Raw genomic sequence first — 23,064 nt, forward strand, 5'->3', positions numbered from 1 at the left:
TGTCACGGCAGCATTTTGAGCGCTCAGTTTGTTAGGAATATTTGAAGCATTCCCATCACCACAACTACGACCCAAACAAAGACTTACGCATGAATTTATATTCACTATGAGAGGAAAGCTTACTATCCTTCCAGCCATATCAAACTTAGTTTCTGTATCTGGCCACCTAACTACTCGTCCTTCAGCGATCTTCATACTGTAAATATTGTTCTTTATGTCTTCTTTTGTTGTGCCTGTGTCCTGCAACTGCGCGTAGTCGGCATAGCTACACTCCTGGAAATTGAAATAAGAACACCGTGAATTCATTGTCCCAGGAAGGGGAAACTTTATTGACACATTCCTGGGGTCAGATACATCACGTGATCACACTGACAGAACCACAGGCACATAGACACAGGCAACAGAGCATGCACAATGTCGGCACTAGTACAGTGTATATCCACCTTTCGCAGCAATGCAGGCTGCTATTCTCCCATGGAGACGATCGTAGAGATGCTGGATGTAGTCCTGTGGAACGGCTTGCCATGCCATTTCCACCTGGCGCCTCAGTTGGACCAGCGTTCGTGCTGGACGTGCAGACCGCGTGAGACGACGCTTCATCCAGTCCCAAACATGCTCAATGGGGGACAGATCCGGAGATCTTGCTGGCCAGGGTAGTTGACTTACACCTTCTAGAGCACGTTGGGTGGCACGGGATACATGCGGACGTGCATTGTCCTGTTGGAACAGCAAGTTCCCTGGCCGGTCTAGGAATGGTAGAACGATGGGTTCGATGACGGTTTGGATGTACCGTGCACTATTCAGTGTCCCCTCGACGATCACCAGTGGTGTACGGCCAGTGTAGGAGATCGCTCCCCACACCATGATGCCGGGTGTTGGCCCTGTGTGCCTCGGTCGTATGCAGTCCTGATTGTGGCGCTCACCTGCACGGCGCCAAACACGCATACGACCATCATTGGCACCAAGGCAGAAGCGACTCTCATCGCTGAAGACGACACGTCTCCATTCGTCCCTCCATTCACGCCTGTCGCGACACCACTGGAGGCGGGCTGCACGATGTTGGGGCGTGAGCGGAAGACGGCCTAACGGTGTGCGGGACCGTAGCCCAGCTTCATGGAGACGGTTGCGAATGGTCCTCGCCGATACCCCAGGAGCAACAGTGTCCCTAATTTGCTGGGAAGTGGCGGTGCGGTCCCCTACGGCACTGCGTAGGATCCTACGGTCTTGGCGTGCATCCGTGCGTCGCTGCGGTCCGATCCCAGGTCGACGGGCACGTGCACCTTCCGCCGACCACTGGCGACAACATCGATGTACTGTGGAGACCTCACGCCCCACGTGTTGAGCAATTCGGCGGTACGTCCACCCGGCCTCCCGCATGCCCACTATACGCCCTCGCTCAAAGTCCGTCAACTGCACATACGGTTCACGTCCACGCTGTCGCGGCATGCTACCAGTGTTAAAGACTGCGATGGAGCTCCGTATGCCACGGCAAACTGGCTGACACTGACGGCGGCGGTGCACAAATGCTGCGCAGCTAGCGCCATTCGACGGCCAACACCGCGGTTCCTGGTGTGTCTGCTGGGCCGTGCGTGTGATCATTGCTTGTACAGCCCTCTCGCAGTGTCCGGAGCAAGTATGGTGGGTCTGACACACCGGTGTCAATGTGTTCTTTTTTCCGTTTCCAGGAGTGTATTTTCCTTTATACACCTTCCACATAGTGAAAGTGAAATCTAATTATTAGGTGTGAAAGCGTATTTAAGAAGGGCGGGGTCTTCGAGAAAGACCCGTAACACGTCCATCAATTCCATGGAATTTATCAGCAGGAATACGAAACTTGAGTTCAATTATCAGTGTTAATAATATGTGAGTTTGGAGTTTGTGCTTTGATTTGTTGTTGAAAAACTGGAATATAGTAAGGGAATCATATTAACTAGCAATTACAACTAACTTATCACAAACCTCAAAAATTTACATGATGTTTTCTCTCTTAATTTCCTTTATTTTCGTAAAAAACTGCCTTGCGATAATTATTACTTTGCAATAACTAAAAACCCTCCATCGGTAGGAAAGGTTGACGTTCGTGCTCATTTAACAGGGGTGTAACAATTTTAATATCAAAAAATCTGATTGCGAATCGAATTTTGTAGATAAAGCGTATATCAGTTTAACGCTAAGGTACTACGGATAAAACTTAAAATCTCCTGCTAGTGCCGAATTCAAGAGTTGAAAGGTGGCAAAACCGCTGGCAATGCTGTCTTGATGGAGAAAGGCCATATTTTGAAGATCGTTATAAGCTGTAAGCTTAAATAAATACCAATTTTATGACTTTAATCCCGGTAATTATTATACAAACTCTGTGTTAATAAATTATCATCTCCGGTATTGGACTTTTCACAGTATGATGCAAATATCTATAATAATGTGGTACCTCATAAAAATTGTAGCAGTAGCAAATCAGATCAGTGGAAAGAATCAACCTGGTGAAAGACTGGCTACTAGACCGTAAAGCAGAGAAATGTTTACTTGTACATTTCACAAAACGCAAAAAAAAAAAAAAAAAAAATGCGATAGCTTTTAACTGCAAGGTTAATGAGTTACAATAGAAATCAGTCATACTCTATAAATGAGTAAGAGTAGCAGTGTGTTAGGGTATGAAGTAGTGAGATGGTAGGCCTATAAGAAGCGTTTCAAATGCTAGGTGTTCCTGTGTGAATGGAATAGTGGAAATCTGCAGATTCCTTACAAGGCATTGTATTAACCATCTTGTTATTTCCGTCACCAAAGCACGAGGCGACAATATATCAACGGTCCATCGGACATTTGGATATAGTGGTTCCTTCTGCTGTACTGATCAGGAGGTGCTATCAATAATTTCACTACATACGATGCTTCATACAGCAAATAAAACGCGTAAGCTATCAATTCTAGAGTAGAAGGTTAGATATCGACTTATAATATGAATAATTCTTGCAGAGCCGGCAAAACTTAACGCAGAGGGCTAGTCAACAGTTGCAGATAGGAGTGTCATTAGTGTGGATTATTCTGCAGGAAGCGATTGCAGTGGACTTGAGTCCTTTAAATAACTGCGACAGCCGGCCAGTGTGGCCGTGCGGTTATAGGCGCTTCAGTCTGGGACCGCGTGACCGCTACGGTCGCAGGTTCGAATCCTGCCTCGGGCGTGGATGTGTGTGATGTCCTTAGGTTAGTTACGTTTAAGTAGTTCTAAGTTCCAGAGGGCTGATGACCACAGATGTTAAGTCCCATAGTGCTCAGAGCCATTTGAACCATTTTTTAACTTCGACACATACAACAACTGAATCAAAAATATTGTTACAGATTAATTTTTACATTGAGGCATTAATACTAAGCAGCCACGGTTGCTAACGCTAATTATTGAAACCAAGTAGCTCCCATACTGTGAGGTTCATCATCAGACGGCAGTCCACTTTTGAAATTACATATAGCTCACTCGGTACATGTGATGTTGGTTGATTTCCGTTGTGGCGTAAGTTCTTTGGTGTGATCCTGTCCTACAAAAAAAGAAAACATAAGAAAAATTACTGCCTCCTTGAAAATAGTCGTAACAGTGATTTAAAACAACGTTAAGAATTTGCTAAGCTAAGAGCTGAGTTAATTTTGCGTTACTTACATAAAAAATCCTTCGTCTTTACTGTTGACTACGTTGAAAGAAGGCGGATACCAAGCAAGATTTAAATTTTCCTGAACATTGAAAACATAGACATCGCACAGCACCATATATATGCTTAAGTAATCTGGCCACACATATGTTTATAAACAAAGATGGCGATTAACAAAGACAAAATGCTGTGAAAGAATGTGTCTCCCAGGGAAGTTAAAATACGCTCATAGAACTTATTCGCGGGACGTAAATGTCAGAGTAACTGCAATATACACTGACTACGCGTTAATGTAAAGAAATCATGAAAGTATTTATGAAAATAAACGTTCTGTTAAATTATGTGACATACAAAAGCAAAACAAAATAATTTTGAAACACATAAGTAAATGTACATTATTGCAATAAATATTACGAAGATCTTGCTAGCAAAAGGCATTATGATGATTATCGTAAAGTGTGTAACAGACAGGTGATGAGACACAATTTTACATAGATATGTATTATGACAGCGGGTACTGTGTTAACATTGTCACAGTTAGTTGAAAGTGTAAATTAATCAGATTACTGTTAACTTACAAAAGCTCTGTAACGTGAATTAGATTCTATTATAATGAGACACAATTTTACATAGATATGTATTATGACAGCTGGTACTGTGTTAACATTGTCACAGTTAGTTGAAAGTGTAAATTAATCAGATTACTGTTAACTTACAAAAGCTCTGTAACGTGAATTAGATTCTATTATATTTTAGTATATTTATTTTAAGAATTAACCTGTATTTGGATGCAGCCACGGTGGTACCAAATCAGTTTTCGACAAAATAATACAAATATTACCAACTGTATAGAAGAAGCTTCGAATTTTAACCACGCACAGGTACATAGTACAATGGACCATTGGTAAATCGTGAACGAAACTGTAGAAGCAAATGGGCGTGATGTATTACATTGTCTCGGAGTCGTTGTTTCTGAAAAATCTTTTGACTTAATTTCAAAAAATGCCGACAGGCCTTGGAGAAAAAGGCATTAATTAAACATGTGCCAGCCTACTGAAAACATATACGTCAACACTGCAGCTTCGATCACGTTTCGTAGTGGCAGTGTTGAGTAAGGTGATTCCACATCGCCAAAACTGTTCTCAGCAGTCATAGAGGAGGCCGCCAGGCCCTTAAACTTGGAAAAAGGAATATTTAATAATGGAAATTACATGAATTATGTAAATTTTTCGACGGCATGTCTCAATAATGGATGGAGCGAATTTGAATTTCGGTTTGAAAATCAATCACAATAAACTTAAAATAGTGTGTAAACACCATATACAGGATAAAACAGTACATTTAAGTCTCTTGAAGATAACAACTGATCGAATGAGAACAGAAATAAACATATGAGTACAATTTCTGGAGTTGTACGCTAAACAAAATATTTTTCTAAACGTAGGTTTCATTTTGAGACAAAAGGAAAGTTTATAATAATATGTGATACTGGTTTTTGACTTGTGACGGCAAGGAATGTACTTTTAACAGGAAAAACATTAAAATACTGATGGTCGTGTTGTAAACAATGGAGAGGTGCACAATGGAAATTACAAGAAAAGAGAAGAAAACAGTGACATAGACGAAGAAAAAAGTTACGACTGTTATGGAAATGAAATGGAGATAGACAGGACATTCAGCCAGGTGAATAGATATTCTATGAACCAAAGAAGTAGTTAACCCAATTCCAAGAGGTTTTAAAAGAACGAGTAAATAGCCCAAGTTAAGGAGGGTAGAGGACTTTAGAAAATATACAGGGGCAAGTCAGATGTGCACTGCAATAGAATCTAAAGTATGGAAAAATCTGGGGAAGGCTTTTATTTATTCAGTGATAGCTATTAAATGGCTAATGATGATGACCTTCTTCGTGATGACGACAGCGATGATGATTATTATGAAGGAGACGAATGTGGCAGTAAACAGGTAGTCGCTTTGAGATATTTAGGGAAATTAACGAACTGTATGAGGACTTAACTGTAACAAATCACTATGAGGGATGATTGTGACACTTAGTGTAGTTGAAAATGTCTATAGAGGAACTCAGAAAAGCTCTGTGCTGTCTTTTAGCACGAGCGTGACGGTGTTACGAGTAAACTTGGGTTGTGCTGTTTGTAAAGGACGTGGGTTTGGGTAATTTCTCTTCATCGAGAGAACTGTCACAGTACGTGTGCAGCCGTGCACGTTGGAGCATTGATCAATGCCACAACTCACGGTGGCGAAAGAGGAACAGAGATTTATCTCTTTACTTTTCGGGCGTGGATCGTAGACTCCGTTACTGCTTTCGATATTTCCTCTGAAAACCTTCCAACTGTCGGTAAGGCTGAGAGTGACAGTGTGTCTATTTACTCCTTTTGATGCCAAAACGTCAGACGCAATAGATAGGCTGTCTGTGGGTCAATGCGAAGGATGCAGTCTCAAATCCAGGTATTGTGAGAACTTTATCCTTCGCGGGGCGGCTGGAATTGAGTGCACTCAGTCTCGTGCTGTTAAGTGAGGAGCTGCTTGAACTATAAGTAGCGGCTCCAGACTCTGTTTAAAACTGGCAGCAGCAGGGAGAGCGTTGTGCTGATTCCATGAACTACATACCGCATTCGAATAAAGCCAGTGCTAGAACACCGTTCTCAGGGCCGAAATACAGAGTATTCCAAAACGCGTAACTCCTATGACATCTTGTCAGTTGCTAGATATATGCACCACAGGTGCTATAGATGTATGGATTCGGTGTGTTACAGCATCGGATGCGGGCAGACCACAACAGCCAGCCATGTGTTATATGGGCCAGCCACCAGTTGTGTGCTACATTAATGCATTAATGCTGGTGCATCGTTCTGCAATGCAGCTGTGAGCTGTAGCAGTAGCTGTATGGTTGCATGCTGTAGCATAAAGCAACGTTTCACATTGTGCTTTGTGAAGGGAACAGACCACCTACCCCAACACACCTAGCCAGGGGAAGTACATAGATCAGTCACACATTATGACCGCCTACCTGGTGGCCGGTATGTTCACCTTTGGCATGGAGAACAGCGGCAACGCGTCTTGGCGTGGAATCAATGAGGCTGGAGGGAAGTGGTACCACATATGCAAACAGAAATCATCTAATTCCCTTAAATTCTGGGAAGGGGGACGATTAGCTCCGATGCCTCGTTCAATCACATCCCAGATATGTTCGATCGGGTTCAAACCTGTCGCGGGGGGGGGGGGGGGGGGGCAGCAATTCATTTGGAACTCGTCACTGTGTTCCCCGAACCACCATCATACTCTTGGCCATGCGACATCACGCATTATCTTCTTGAAATATGCCACTGCCGTCGGGAAACATGATCGTCATGAAGGGGTGTACGTGGTCTGCAACCAGTGTATGATACTCTTTGACAGTCAAGGTGCCTTGCACGAGCTTCACTGGGCACACGAATGCTCACGTGAATGTTCCCCAGAGCATGATGGAGCCACCGCCAGCCCGTGTCCGCAGCTCGTGGTCGTGCGGTAGCGTTCTCGCTTCCCACGCCCGGGTACCCGGGTTCGATTCCCGGCGGGGCAGGGATTTCCTCTGCCTCGTGATGAGTGGGTGTTGTGTGGTGTCCTTAGGTTAGTTAGCTTTAAGTCGTTCTAAGTTCTAGGGGACTGATGACCATAGATGTTAAGTCCCATAGTGCTCAGAGCCATTTGAGCCAGCCCGTCTCTGTCCCGCAATACAGGTGTCAAGGAGCTGTTCTCTTGGAAGGCGACGAATTCGCGCGCTCCCATCGGTGTGATAAAGAAGGTATCGGGATGCATCAGATCATGAAACGCTCTGCCACTGCACCAGCCTCCAGTGTCGATGGTCACGAGCCCATTTCAGCTTCAGTTGCTGATGTGGTGTTAACGTTGGCAAACGCATGGATCGTCGGCTAAGGAGGCCCGTCGTTAGGAGCGTTCGGTGCACTGTGTGCTCAGACACAGTTGTACTCTGTCCAGCATTAAAGCCTGGTGTTAGTTCCTACACAGTTCGCTGCCTGTCTCGTTTCACGAGTCTGCCCAGACTACGACATCCGACAAGTATAATGAGGGGTGACCGCCCAAACCCACGACGTCTGGACGTGGTTTCACCTTGGTTTCACCAAATGTTGAACACACTCACCACAGACTCCTCGAACACCCGACAAGTTTCCAAAAATCTCGTGCCGAGCCTCCAGGTCATCACAATCTACTCTCGGTCAAACTCAGATGGGTAATGTGCCTTCCCCATTCTAATCAGGCATAGCACGCTCACTGATACAACATGTGTCTGATTAGCAGTCATTCCTTGCCAGGTGACGCTGCTTTCGCCAGGACGGTTTTATATCGATAGTAGTTAAGGAGCTAACACAACGATGGGTAACCAATACAACGTGGCTGCCTTTTCAGTATATTATTATTATTATTCGTTACAGTCAACTTTGGACTACGCTAAGCATCAGTCATTTCTTGTGCTTTTTCTTGCGTTCTTCCCAGTACTTCTTCATTTTTTCTGAGTGGGCTTCTTTACGTTCTTGCGACCAGGTTGTTCCCGTCTTCTTTGATTGCGTTCGGTCTTTGAATCCCTGTATTTTGTTGATGGCATTCCTATATTCCATTCTGTTGTAAACTGTCTCTGGTATAATGTTCATTTCTGCAATGTCTTCTTTTACTTCTTTCAGCCAGTTAATTTGTGTCTTTCTGCTTTCCATGTATTCCAGGATTTTCTTTGCCGTTCTTTCTGGTGCCATTCTTTTGACATGCCCATAGAAACTCAGTCTTCTCTTTTTAAAGGATGTTGTCAGTTTTTCAATTTTCTCGTATAACTCTTTATTGGATCGCAATTTATATTCTTGTCCATCCTTTTTAGGTCCTAAGATCTTTCTCAGTATTTTTCTCTCTTTTATTTCCAATTTCTCCAACAGACGTTTTCTGTTCAGTGGGATGCATTCAATCGCATACAAACTTTCTGGTTTTATTACCGCATTGTAGTGCCTGAGCTTGGCATTGATGGAGATCGACTTTTTATTGTATACATTTCGGCATAGCTGGTATGCCGTTTCCATCTTTATTGCTCTTTCCTGTAGTGAAACATTTGGTAACCCTGTCGGTGTAATCCATTCCCCTAGATACTTAAATTTATGAACTCTCTTAATTATTCCATATTTAGTTTGCAATGTCTGTGTTGGGTCTGTTTTGTCCTGTATCATCAGTTCTGTCTTTTCATACGATATTTGTAGACCTGTCTTCTCAGCGATCTCATGCAGCATTTCTATCTGAATCTTTGCTGTTTCGATGTCATCTGCCAATATTGCCATGTCATCAGCAAATGCCAGACATTCAATTTTTGTTTTATTTCTTCCTAACGTTATCCCATTTTTCACTCCAGCTTCTGCCATCTTCTTTCTCCATTCCCTGACCACTTTTTCAAGGACAATATTAAACAACAGTGGGGAGAGCCCATCCCCTTGTCTAACACCTGTTCCAATTACAAACGGTTGTGACAATCTACCCAAAAACTTCACTTGCGATTTTGTTCCCGTAAGGGTTTCCTGGATTAGACTTCTGCTTTTATCATCAATCCCAAATTCTTCTAATGTGTTAATCAGAGTTGGTCTATCAATAGAATCATATGCTTTTTTGAAGTCTATGAATGTAATTACTAGATTTTTCGATGTGCGTGCGCGAAGTTGTATTATGGAGAGTAGACTGAATATCTGTTCACTGCATGATCTTCCTTTTCTAAACCCAGCCTGATATTCACCCAGTTCTTTCTCTACCTGATTTTCAATCCTGTTTTGTAGTGCCTTGGATAGGATCTTATAGGCCACTGATAACAATGAGATACCTCTGTAGTTATTTGCATTTGTCTTGGCACCCTTTTCAGTATAGTTATATATGTTTCTTACACAATGGAAATCATACAGCCAACTAGCTGCACGCCGAAAGTTTTGCGTCAACTGGTTGGCTGTATGATTTCCATTGTATGTACAACTCTACAGCTGCTGACTGCTGCCATGTTCAAGATTTTCGAGTTATATATGTTCTGCTCATCTTAGGGGTTTGTCTAGTGGCTAGCGTTTCTGCCTCTGGATCACGGGCTCCCGGGTTCCATTCCCGGACGGACAGTGGATTTTCTCTATCCGTGGACTGGGTGCTTGTGTGGTCCTTATCATTTCATCATCATCATTCGTGACAGTGACTAGATTGGACTGACAAAAAATTGGACTGTGTAAAAATTGGGACTTTGAACGGGCGCTGATGACCGCGCAGTTGCGCTCCGCACAAACAAAACATCACCGTCATCTTAGGGGTTCTAGTAGTTGCTCTTTTCAGAGAAATAAAAGTCCTAACGCAATACGACCTGAAACTGGCAGTGCCTCCTACCATTAGAATTGCTGCAAGCCGAACAAAATCAACACGACGGCACAACAAGAAAGCTCTAGCCCACGCATCTGGAAGTCTCGTCAAAAGCGACATTAATTGAGCCTTCGGATCACGCATTAAAATGTATATTTACAATTAATACCGTTTGCTTTCTTTGTAAATACCGACGACCTGTATAAACATATATCTTTGACAAATAACTAAGGCAGAACTTCCTAGCGTGAAATACACGAAACGTCATTCAAGTGAGATGCATAATAACGGTAAGTAAAAGTTATAAAGAAACTCGCAATTACCTGTAGGATAATTACACAGATGCGTTTGTTTGCCTTATAGTACGGTCACCAGACTAACGCAACAGCTCGCACATCGCGAACTTCACGCTTGGCATACCATAGTACAAGAGAAACGCACTTCATATTTTGAATGATTTCTCCAAACGCATCTTGCGAACAATAAATAAAGAAAAGTTGCACTGGCAGCGACAAATACTGTTGTTTAACGATCTAAACTACGTGGTGTTCAAAAAGTCTCTCCGCAGTACCGTATGATTGTTAGCCGTGCGTGCCGCATCCCGCAGTGAATACACAGAAATGAAACTCAGTGAAATACAAGTTATTTATTTATTGAATATTCATTTTTACCTACAAATTTTCACATTAAATTTTGAAAGTGTCCCCCTGTTGTTGAATACATAATTCAGTTCGTCTAATCATGTTTCTGTAACAGAAGCAGTGAAAGTGGAGATTGTAGTTTTCAACTCATCTATGAGTTCTGGACGGTTTTTATAGACAGTTGCTTTCTCTGCAGCCCAGAAGAAAAAGTCAGGTGTGTTAGGTCACGCGATCGTGGAGGCCAAAGTCCCTGTGAAATTACGCGATCACCAGAAACATCAGCAAGCAGTGACACTGAAATGCAAGCTGTGCGCGCGGTTTCACCATCTTGTTGAAAATAACCGTTCAGTATTTCACTTAACACAAGTTCTCCTATGAATATCACTGCAGTATCGTTGTGCAGGCGAACGATCATACGGCACTGCGGAGGGACTTTTTGAACACCCCATATATGATTCTGTGGTATCAGACGATTAGTAGCTCTCAACCTGAAGATGTAAAACATGACGGTTAAGTTTTTAATTTACTTCACATATGGCAGCGCCTTGGCCAGTGTGTGTTGTTTATAGAGGTCGGTGGTCGTCAGGTAGTGACACAGTTTGAAGCTATATTGATTGTTAACCGACCGTGACTGTTTGTGTTGTTTGTACGACCACAGTAACCTGATTATGAGGCCTAACCTCGAAACACGTTGCCAATTATAAAATTTTAGTGGTCAAAAAATTTTCATATTGGTAAACCCTTCCAGAGAGTGGCATGCTGTCCATGCTAAGTAATATGTGAAGTACGTGCGAGTCTGTTAGACAGGCTGTGGCCGTTCGTCTTTGAGCAGTGTAGAATGGTTGAAAGCTATCTGACTACGTGGAAGATGAGTCCTTTGGGGAATTTGTTCGTGAAACCCCGGGCAGTCAAGTTGTCAATGATGAATGTCGATCAACTGTTGGTTTAGTGACGCCGTTCCAAAGTAGAGTAGCGTGCTTTATACAGCAATTTGAACCCAGTTTTATTTGTTGTCTTTCACATTTCGTAAACTTGTTTGCTATGATTTTTGTTTGTAATTTATGTTTCCAAAGTAAATGATTCTGAAAATTGTAGCCGGCCGGAGTGGCCGTGCGGTTCTGGGCGCTACAGTCTGGAGCCGAGCGACTGCTACGGTCGCAGGTTCGAATCCTGCCTCGGGCATGGATGTGTGTGATGTCCTTAGGTTAGTTAGGTTCAATTAGTTCTAAGTTCTAGGCGACTGATGACCTCAGAAGTTAAGTCGCATAGTGCTCAGAGCCATTTGAACCATTTGAAAATTATAAACGTGATTCTCGGAAGGCCTTCAGCCGAATGAATAGTTAAATTTGGTATCACGTCAGCTCTTCGTCAATTCCATGCATTGTGAAGACACTGCTTATATGATCAGATGTTATCTAATGCTATGTGAAGTTGCGCCACATGTTTAACGTTGTGGCTCTTACCGAGTAGCTTAGCGTGGATTCAGGTGGTCTTTGTCTTGAATCCACGGGAACTTCCTTACCTATAAGTATTAGTGGTGAATTTGCAAAATTTTTCCAGTACCTGTTCTAAATATTTTGGAGATTAGGAGTGCTCATGAAAGTAGATTTTGTCTTTCCTATGATTTGTCTGCAATGTTTCACTCAGTCTTTTTCTACTCGACTTGCGTTATTGTGATTTGCGCTAAATGTCCGTCCTCGTGGTCTCGCGGTAGCGTTCTCGCTTCCCGAGCACGGGGTCCCGGGTTCGATTCCCGGCGGGGTCAGGAATTTTTCCTGCCTCGAGATGACTGGGTGTTGTTGTGTCGTCTTCATCATCATCATTCATTCCCATTACGGTCGGAGGAAGGCAACGGCAAATCACCTCCATTAGGACCTTGCCTAGTAAGGCGGTGCGGGTCTCCCGCATCGTTCCCCTACGCTCTGTAAAGAAGCATGGATCTTCATTTCCATTTCCAGTTCTTGCATAGAATGGTTGTTCTTTCTAAGCAAGCGTGCGTTTTTTCAAGAACTGAAAAAACGAGCACTGAACGAGTTTGATTGTTTTTGTCGGTCTATGAGGGGAAGAGACGTCATTTCCCTTAAGTGCCCTGGCAGCGTTAAGATGCTGTAGTTAGCGTATTTCTGCACTATTCACCATCGTTTACGTTAATTATATTGTGAAATCACCAAGATTGTGCTAAAATTAAGGTTGAATTATTGAATATATTGATATTACGACCTTCCTTGGAAACGCAGTTTATCATTCAACCAAGGACGCTTATCTCTTTTGAAACACTTTAAATCACTGAACGCCTTGCCCTCTCCTATTTTAATTACCAAAGAAAGAATTTTATTTCATTTCAAGCTAATGTGGTGAGTTTTGCAGGAGGATCGAACTGTAAACCAAATACGCAAGCACGCCGCTGCTCTTCATTTTAGCTAGTAATCGCTGGCACGAGTTTTGCATTATTATAGAGATTGCAAGTGAGTCGACTAGAGAGAGCAAATTAAACAGAAAGAAGTGGCATTAAATACTCTGATTTCGTTTTCGTTGTGTACTGTATTCAGGAAAAGAAGTATTAACTTCTATGGGGTTCAGTAACTTGTCCAGGGTCGTATGGAAATGGGTTCTTTCATCTTTAAGTGGTTGAATATTGTTGGGTGCATTCTTTTTCATTGTTTTGGAGTGACTGGATGGCACTAACTTTGACTTATTTTGGGCTAGACAATTCCATGTGGGCAGTTCTTCATGTTTAATGGGCTTGTGAGGAATTACATCTTAATAGCCGAGTTTTTAATATTCCGTTGCATAACTTTCGCGTTGTGAAAAGCCTAATTTTTAATACACGTCTATTTCATATTCATGTACAAAACGCAACAAAATCAAACCCAGGAAACTTACAATTTATATGGTAGACATGTGTAATAAATAACCGACGTAAGCAACTCCCTGATAACTACCATAAGGGTCCATCCTACTGTAATGCCGGCACTGCTGTAGGAATAGTGGCAGACCTGCAGCATAGAACAGAATCACAAATGTCTGTCAGAATCGAACCTAAAACGTGTAAATGAACTGACAGGATTTCAGAGATTTTAGTGGTCTCATAAAGATACAATTTTATGTATACAGACTGAAACTGTGAGTGAAAATATCTACCAATGTGGGGAATCGAACCTGAGTCTCCTGCTTACTAGGCAGGTGCGCTTGCCACACCAAAATTTCAGAGACATAAAATCATATCTGTATGAAACCAGTAAAGTGTCTGAAATTGTGTCATTTCTTCTGTATAAGTACCAGGCCCTGCGTTTCAGGCTGGATCCACCATTTACATTCCATGCTGAGGTGATATTCCTGAACATGGAGAGCCTTCGCAATTCTTCTCATGTGTAAGGAGGAATTCAGAAGTAGACTGGGGCGACAGTGATAATTTGGGTCGAGGCGGAAGGCGTGCCAGGGTAACCCGTGCGGTCAGGCAAACCACTGTACCAATGTGCCAAGGTGGCTTAGTGGGGTAGCTGCAGGAGTACCTGGCCTGGGTGTTGCCCACAGCGAATATTTCATTCTGCTGCAAAGTGTGTGCTGATGTGAAACTTCCTGGGAGAGTAAAACTGTGTCTGTGTCTGACACTAGGTTTGTATCTGCCAGAAAATTTTAAAACTTTATGGTAAAATTCTTATGGGTGGGCCTTTTTTTGAATTCGAGTAGCAACAGAGTCGCCTGCAGGTTTTCATATCAGTAGGGGAAAATCATTTTTCCCTACATATCATCTACAAATTTTGAGCTCTGTATCAATTCATCATTTTCTCCCATTAGTTTGTATAGTCCACCTTTAGTACAAGGCTAATGTTGTAAATACAAACCAGCTAATAGTATAATTATTGTAAATCCTGATTTTACATTCCCAAAGTTTACTTTTTCTCAACATGTACGTTATTTCCTGTTGAACCTATCGTAAGTCCTATTCTTTCAATTACTATTAAACGTTTCATATGGATAACGATCCCCGCGTCTTGCACATTTGAAGTGCAACCACAAGCTTCGTCAATGACTTTCATATCGATTTATGTGGGAACTACATCGTATTCTCACTCACGCACAACCTTTAGTATAATGCGTAACATAAAACTGTACGCCGTTAACATTTTACTTAAGGTCCATTTATGATACAACAATTCATTCTTTCGATATTGGCAAGAATGTCCAATGCACGCGTCCCGAGAAGAAATATTGGTCAAGAACGTATTTGTACATGTTGAAAATAAATTGATGGTTCATCTGCTTATTGTTATTTTCATGTTACTTACTGTTGTTAATCTGGACCAGGTATGAATATTAAAACAAAAATATTGGTATTTTGCATCGATATCGTACCATATGTAATCTGTCCATTGGTGAAGCACCAATATTCGTGTGAAAATATCAAAGCGCACGCTTCATTTTCTGTTGTCCGACAATAGTCGTTCCCTCACTTTTAAAAACCTTTATATGCTGTCACAGACTGCAATAGCACCAAGACAGTTACGCAACAATTGTCGTACAATTTCAAAGAATGAAAGTTCTTGAGGAACATCATAGCGATTTTAAATTAAATATACTTTTTGTAATTTCAGTTACAACCTGCTATAACGTTTTTCATTACTCTAGTTCACTTTATATATGTTTTTTATATCATTTTATAGATAATTCCTGTTCTCTTAATGATCATTTACCAGGCACATTAGGTCATAAACATTCGGACCTTGCGGTTACGGGTCCTTTCAGGTATTCTGTAATATTAGTATCTGTTTCGATAGCTTAAATAAACTTACATTCGATAATCTAACCATGCAGGCTCAAAAAAGCCATACACTTTGTGTAAAAATTTCTTAGATCGTCGCTGAGCAGCGACCACCTGATATTTCAAAGAATACCTTACGCGCCACGGCGCGGAATACGAATTGTTCATAAACTGTATCGATAGAGATATTTTGTGTTTCTTATTTTTTGACAGCTTAAGAATTGTAATCCTCTTCTGTTACCACAGTCGTGATATTTTTTAAAGACGGCGGACGCGTATATGGCGTGGTCCGCAATAAATAGTTATTATAAAATGTTACTATTGTGCCGTGCTATGTAAGAATTTATGTGCGCAGCTAAGATGAAATGTCGAAAATGTTAAAGGACTTTATTTAAAGGAACAGCCAGCAAGATATAAAACTGAAATGTACGGAGCCTATTGTTAGCAATACTGACAAAGGTAATTAAATTGGTTATTGTGCTCTCAAATGCTGTAGTGCCTGCTTATTACTTAAAGTATTTCTATGCTATACATCTTCTATTAATAGCAACAGAAATAACGGTCTTTTCATAGTTTTAATACAGCTACCAGGGACCGACTCCATGTTGGCAAACGTCGTAGTTAAGGCAGCAGGGTGCATTGCTATTTACCTTGTTTGTGATTCAAATCCAACTTCTTTTAATGTGTTGTGTAGTATAGCAAAGAAAATGTTCAGTTCTGTCTGGACCATTAGGTTTCTCCGTTCGTAGTTGCTATGTCTCATATCCGGTCGTGATCGAACATGATCACTACACAAATAAATTAAGTAGCAATGCGAACTCTTCTTAATCTTGAGAACGCTACGCCTTCTACAAACGATTTCAGGTGAAATATAAACTATCAATTACAGTACTTAAGTTTTTTGAAACGTCTTTGCTCTTCCCGCCAAGAAGTGGTGCAAAACTCACAACAGATTTCTGAATCTCCACAAGAGAATAAAAATTTGATCAAAAAATAAATATCTTAAAAAAATGCACCACAATTTTTAAACGAGAAGAGTTCTCACTAAGAATAGCTGCGCCACATCTGCGGGCGAGCCCTGTATGTAACTCCCGTGTTGTATTAGACACGAGCCAGCACTGTGTGCGATCTGTTTTCAAATATTTTTACTGTCCTGGAAAAGTAAGCATACCTACGAGATGTTAGTGAGTTAGAAGGATAAACGTGTTGTTTACCATTAATGCTTCTTATTAAGTTCTGTACTCAGTCGCAAATTCTATGGCGAATCTCAAGACGTTAAACTATATTTTCAACAGCTATATCAGCACAGAAATCCTTGGGTAACAGAAGAGATATTGAATTTGATTGATGAAAGGAGAAAATACAAAAATGCAGTAAATGAAGAAGGCAAAAAGGAATACAAACGTCTCAAAAATGAGATCGACATGAAGTGCAAAATGGCTAAGCAGGGATGGCTAGTACACAAAAGTAAGGATGTAGAGGCGCATATCACTAGGGTAAGGTAGATACTGCCTACAGGAAAATTAAAAAGACCTTTGGAGAAAAGGGAACCACTTGCATGAATATCAAGAGCTCAGATGGAAACCCAGTTCTAAGCAAAGAAGGGAAAGCAGAAAGGTGGAAGAATATATAGAGGGTCTATACAAGGGCGATGTTCTTGAGGACAATATTGTAGAAATGGAAGAGAATGTAGATGAAGACGAAATAGGAGGTATGATATTGCGTGAAGAGTCTGACAGAACACTGAAAGACCTAAGTCGAAACAAGGCCATGGCAGTAGACAACATTCCATTATAACTACTGACGGCCTTGAGAGAGCCAGGCCAAACAAAATTCTACCATCTAGTGAGCAAGATGTATAAGACAGGCGAAATACCTTCAGACTTCAAGAAGAAGATAATAATAACAATCCCAAAGAAAGCAGGTGGTAACAGATGTGAAAATTACCGAACTATCAGTTTAATAAGCCACGGCTGCAAAATACTAACGCGAATTCTTTATAGACGAATGGAAAAATTGGTAGCAGCCGACCTCGGGGAAGATCAGTTTGGATTCCGTAGAAATGTTGGAAGACGTGAGGCAATATTGACCGTACAACTTATCTTAGAAAATAGATTAAGGAAAGGCAAGCCTACGTTTCTAGCATTTGTAGGCTTAGAGAAAGCCTTTGACAATGTTGATTGGAGCACTCTCTTTCAAATTCTGAAGGTGGCAGCGGTAAAATACAGGTACAGAAACCAGATGGCTGTTAAAAGAGTCGATTTGCATGAAAGGGAAGCAGTGGTTGGGAAGAGAGTGGGACAGGGTTGTAGCCTATCCTCGATGTTATTCAATCTTTATATTGAGCAAACAGTTAAGGAAACAAAAGAAAAATTCGGAGTAGGTATTAAAATCCATGGAGAAGAAATAAAAACTTTGAGGTTTGCCGATGACATTGTAATTGTGTCAGAGACAGCAATGGACCTAGAAGAGCAGCTGAACGGAATGGACATTGTCTTGAAAGGAGGATAGAAGATGAACATCAACAAAAGCAAAACGAGGATAATGGAATGTAGTCGAATTAAATCGGGTGATGCTGCGGGAATTAGATTAGGAAATGAGACGTTTAAAGTAGTAAATGATTTTTGCTATTTGGGGAGCAAAATTACTGATGATGGTCGAAGTAGAGAGGAAATAAAATGTAGACTGGCAATGGCAAGGAAAGCGTTTCTGAAGAAGAGAAATTTTTTAACGTCGAGTATACATTTAAGTGTCAGTAAGTCATTTCTGAACGTATTTGTATGGAGTGTTGCCACGTATGAAAATGAAACGTGGACGATAAATAGTTTGGACAAGAAGAGAATTGAAGCTTTCGAAATGTAGTGCTACAGAAGAATGCTGAAGATTAGATGGGTAGATCATGTAACTAATTTGGAGGTATTGAATATAACTGGAGAGAAATGAAAGTTGTGGCACAACTTGACTAGAAGAAGGAATCGGTTGGTAGCGCATACTCTGAGGCATCAAGGGTTTACCAATTTTGTATTGGAGGGCAGCGTGGAGGGGAAAAATCGTAGAGGAAGACCAAGAGATGAATACACTAAGCAGATTCAGGAGGATGTAGGTTGCAGTAGGTACTGGGAGATGAAGAAGCCTTCACAGGATAGAGTAGCATGCAGAGCTGCATCAAACCAGTCTCTGGACTGAAGACCACAACAACAACATCAGTATATTCTTTAGCCATATAGGGAAAACATCACTACTCTGGCCTCTTTCTTCACCACAACTTTGTAGTTCAATTTGTGTTAAAAATTTTGTGCGTTCCTGCTCCGTTAAAGCACCACGTCATCAAAATTTCTCCTACGTATTTCTAATATGTGCACGTGCTTCTGCTCAGTTTTGTACATTCACTTCTTTTTTGCGCCTTTGCCTGTTACTCAAAAGTTTTCATCGAAATGTTGTTAATACATCTTGCTCTTTTTTGTTAAATTATGAGCCAAATAAGTCTGGATTATATTTATGTATTAGTGGTAGCGACATAATCATAGCCCTTTTCTTTGAAAATGCTCTGTATTGTAAAGACCCTGTTGCCAGCTTACCATCTCTGATGTTCTATAATCATCTTCGTCTTGGTCTTTCCCGTGATATTAACCCATCTGTCTTCCCTTTCTACACTTCTCTTACAATTTCTCCACCTCTTCACATTACATGCCCATACAAGGTGAATGAATTTTGTTTAGCTAGTGCTGCTGGGTATGATGCTACATTCGTTTCCTACAGCAGTATGTCTTTTCATCTCTAACAAGTTGAAATGCCTGCCTTAGATCTTTTCAGAGCGAAGTGATTAAAGAAATAATTTAGCGTTGTCTGTAGAAGACAGTAGATAGCTTTACGTCAGGTAACTTCAAACATTTTACGGCCTTGTTTCCAAGAACAGTTTTTTACACTTAACTACCATAACAAACTTCAGAAAGTTGCTAACCTAGCTACCAAACGTGTGTACACCGACACAACTTTAGACGTAAGTTCAAATTTTTACTGAATTTATGATTTCCGTTTTGTTTAAATAGTTACTATTTGTATGAAATGTCTCCGAAATCAAAATTAATAGCGTACTGAAGATACCGCATTGCGTGATAAAAGAAGTATGGTGGACAGTAAAATGAAGCAGTCGTTCCAGCGTATCACGGGATTTCCATTTAAATTTCGTTATTTGCTCTTCGCAGGCACGGAGCTCGATATATCCAAAATACGATTGAAAATGTTTTATGTAAGTTCAGATATCTCACAGTTATCATACCTGTCTTAAGGCCTCACTAAGCTGATCGCTCGTATCATAGCACTCTGGCGTCCAGCCATGCACCCGGGGCTTGGTTCTGGGGTTTTGTCACTCCCCTCCTCCTCTCTCCTAACAGATCTTGCCACCCCCACTTTTGCCGTATCACAGATGGCTAGGACTTCAATAATAATAGTAATTAAATTTGTAAAATAATTAATAATATAAATCTTACTTCAGCACTTAATACATTGCTTCAGCAACTTACAAAAAATTGCAGTTCAAAGAAACTAAGGCAAGAATCATTTGGGAAGTCTGAGTATCATAAAATTGAGCAATAATAATAAGAAACTGCAACAACTTTGACAACGTTGTAATTTACACGATCTAGAGTCGAAGCGTGATCTCAGAATAACCACTAATTTACATTGGCATTACGATTAACTAGGGCAAAAGCTCTATCTTTTCACCCACATTCGGAAAAATCAGTCTTTCTGGTATTTCTTTTGTGTAGTGGAAGATGTTTCTTCTCCTGACTTGCCTTACTTCCTGTGGTTTGCTGGTTCCAACTGGTGCTCACGAACCATGTCGCGTTTGTTGTTAGCATCAGGCATGGTTAGGATGTGAACGAGTACCTTCTCCCAACTCAAGAATGTTTCCTGCTGCCAGTCAAGCCAGTCTGATGGCCAGTCCCTCAAGCAAGCAACGGAGAAGTATGTTGCGAAAAACATGGCTTATAATTTTGAAGAACTTCTTGCCATTTCCGTGATACGTAGATCTCACATACTTTAATTTCCGAAAGGTAGATGAGTAATTTAGAAATTGGTATGTATAAAAATAAAACCTTTAACGCTACACTTGGGTACTGCTGTACCCAAAATAAAGAAGGACTTTTAAAATGTTTTAACTTTTTTGTTTCACAGTAACGTAATACACATTTAAATGATATTTAAAAAAGAGAAAAAATGTTCAGAGCAAAAAAATCACTTTAGTGGGCACATGAAGTACGTACTTTTCGTTGATGATCCGAAGTTTTTTTTTTTTACAAATATCGTATTTAACTTTATTTTCGGTCTCGACCTGCAGGGGCAGAAAATACGCCGTCCCGTTGTGGGTTCTGGTAACGTCCGGGCTTCTTATACCTCTGACATATCTGAAATACAACTGGTGGGTTGACCGAGTTTTCTTCTTAACATATATTGTCTGATCATACCACCGCCAACTTTCATATATAAGATCTTCTGTTCCGAAATATTTCTTCATCACTTGCAGTACTCCCTCTCAGCAGGAGCACAGAATAGCATCCAGTGACTTTTAATAAGTTGTAAAATAGGCAGACAGGCCAACGACGAGTTTTCGGTACACAATAATCCGAATGACTTAACTGGAGTAACATGTCAACAACTCCTTTGGTATCATTATACAACAGAATATTTTTCGGGATGTCTACTGTATTTGGTGTTTCCCTTTTTTTCATGCGTAGTTGACAGCATGAGAACATTCTTTTCTTTTTGGGGCCAGTGCGGCAACAGGGTAAGATGTCCACTACAGCAGTACATTGCAGAATTTGATTGTCTCTCCTTGACAGTGAGGAATGATGAAGCAGACCCTCATTCTTTGTTCTTCAGAAACTAACTCCGGTAATTTTCTTCCCCTGTAAGTTTCTTTGCTGTTTCTATGTATGTAAATCGGTTGCCTATAGTTAAGTTTCTGTTGGTTCCATGAAAAGAAGAACTGAATTTTTCACAGTAATATTGAGCGACCGGTATGTTTTCTGGTGTAGATCCTTCACCTGTGTACGCTTTTGCATCGAGCACGTAAAATGTTTTTGCATTGCAGTACGTCACAACTTGATCCCGGACTAACTAGTTTGGATGGGAATATTTATTTTAAATGGACGCCGGGCTCTAAGCCCTGTGGGTTATCCTGAAGGTGCACATAGCTGTTTCATTTTCCTTATAGAGCGCTCAAATACTTCCTGAAAAGGAGTCATTTGCCACTCAATCTTCGGTGTGCGAGTGTCTTTCTCATCGAGTGTGAGACAGTTTACTAAAAATATGGAATATGTTTCCGGCATGGTCGTCAGAAATATTCCTATTCTACTGTTTGAGTCAAAACTCTCTAAAGACAATGCCTATTTTCATGGCTCCGGCGCAGCAAACAATCCTGTAATCTGTTTTTTCAGTGTATTAATCTTTGGGCACGCAGTCATTATGATTTTTTTCGTTCCCTTTTTTTGTTGTATTTAGATCTCTGAGTTTCAGTTTCTTTGTTAGTATACTAATAATCAAATCTAAATTTTCTTTCGTAAAGCATAGCTGCCAAGCTCCAGTCCTTTTTTTACATGTATCGCTTCATTTTTCTTACCAGGTAATCGAACTACAAGATTTCTTTTAGGAATGCAATGAACTCCTCTTTCACCATTCCACATGCAATTACGAGGAGTGTTCAGTAAGTAATACAACACAGTTTTTTCGCTGCCAATTTCGTTTAAAAAAATGTGGAGTTTGTTATGAGACATTGTTGAATATTCCCGCTTTAGCGCCTGTAGCTTCATGAAGTTCCGATGGATGGCGGCACTATACGTACCCTTCGAAATGACGTCTGTACCGGAGGTGTGTTCGAAGGAGAGAGCTGACATTGACTTTCTGTTGGCGGAGAACCAGAGCGTCGCAGATATTCATAGGCACTAGCAGAATGTCTACGGAGACCTGGCACCGGACAAAAGCACGGCGAGTCACTGGGCAAGACAACGGTCATCATCAAACTTCATTGGGCTGTTCTTCCGCATCCAACATACAGCGCAGATCTCGCACCTTCCGACTTCCATCCGTTCGCCCCAATGAAGCCTGCACTCCGCAGCAAGTCGTTGGCTCCAGCGTCGGCTAGTAGAGTGCTTCCACACAGGCCCTTCCAATGAAGGAGACGGACACGATGATGGAAAATAGTATTTTGTAACAAAAAGAGTGAGGAATAATATCCTATATTGGAATCCTGAATGTAACAAAACTGCTTTCAGAAAATATGTATTGCATTAGTTATTGAACGCCCTTCGTATTTTTCCCCAAAGAGTTCATTTGAGCCTTTACGATATCCACCTTCAATGTAACAGAACATTGGAGATGCTCTCGTGGACTGTCTTCATCAGAGTCAGACAATGGGCGCGCATAACAGAGCACCGAATCTGACCTGCAAGAGAATCACCTTCACCTCCAGAAACCTCGAATGACACAATCCTTTTCATCAAATTCATCAATTTCAGAATAATGACCTTCAGAATCCGCACTGAATTTCCATAACACCATCCTCCTTGGAAACGTCGAATGTTTGTTGTTGTGATTTCATTTTCTTTCACCTAAAAATTCACTTAACTGTCAACTTTCAAGTATCCGCTGT

The sequence above is a fragment of the Schistocerca cancellata genome, chromosome 3 (assembly GCF_023864275.1).
Source record: "Schistocerca cancellata isolate TAMUIC-IGC-003103 chromosome 3, iqSchCanc2.1, whole genome shotgun sequence".
Classification (NCBI taxonomy): domain Eukaryota; kingdom Metazoa; phylum Arthropoda; class Insecta; order Orthoptera; family Acrididae; genus Schistocerca; species Schistocerca cancellata.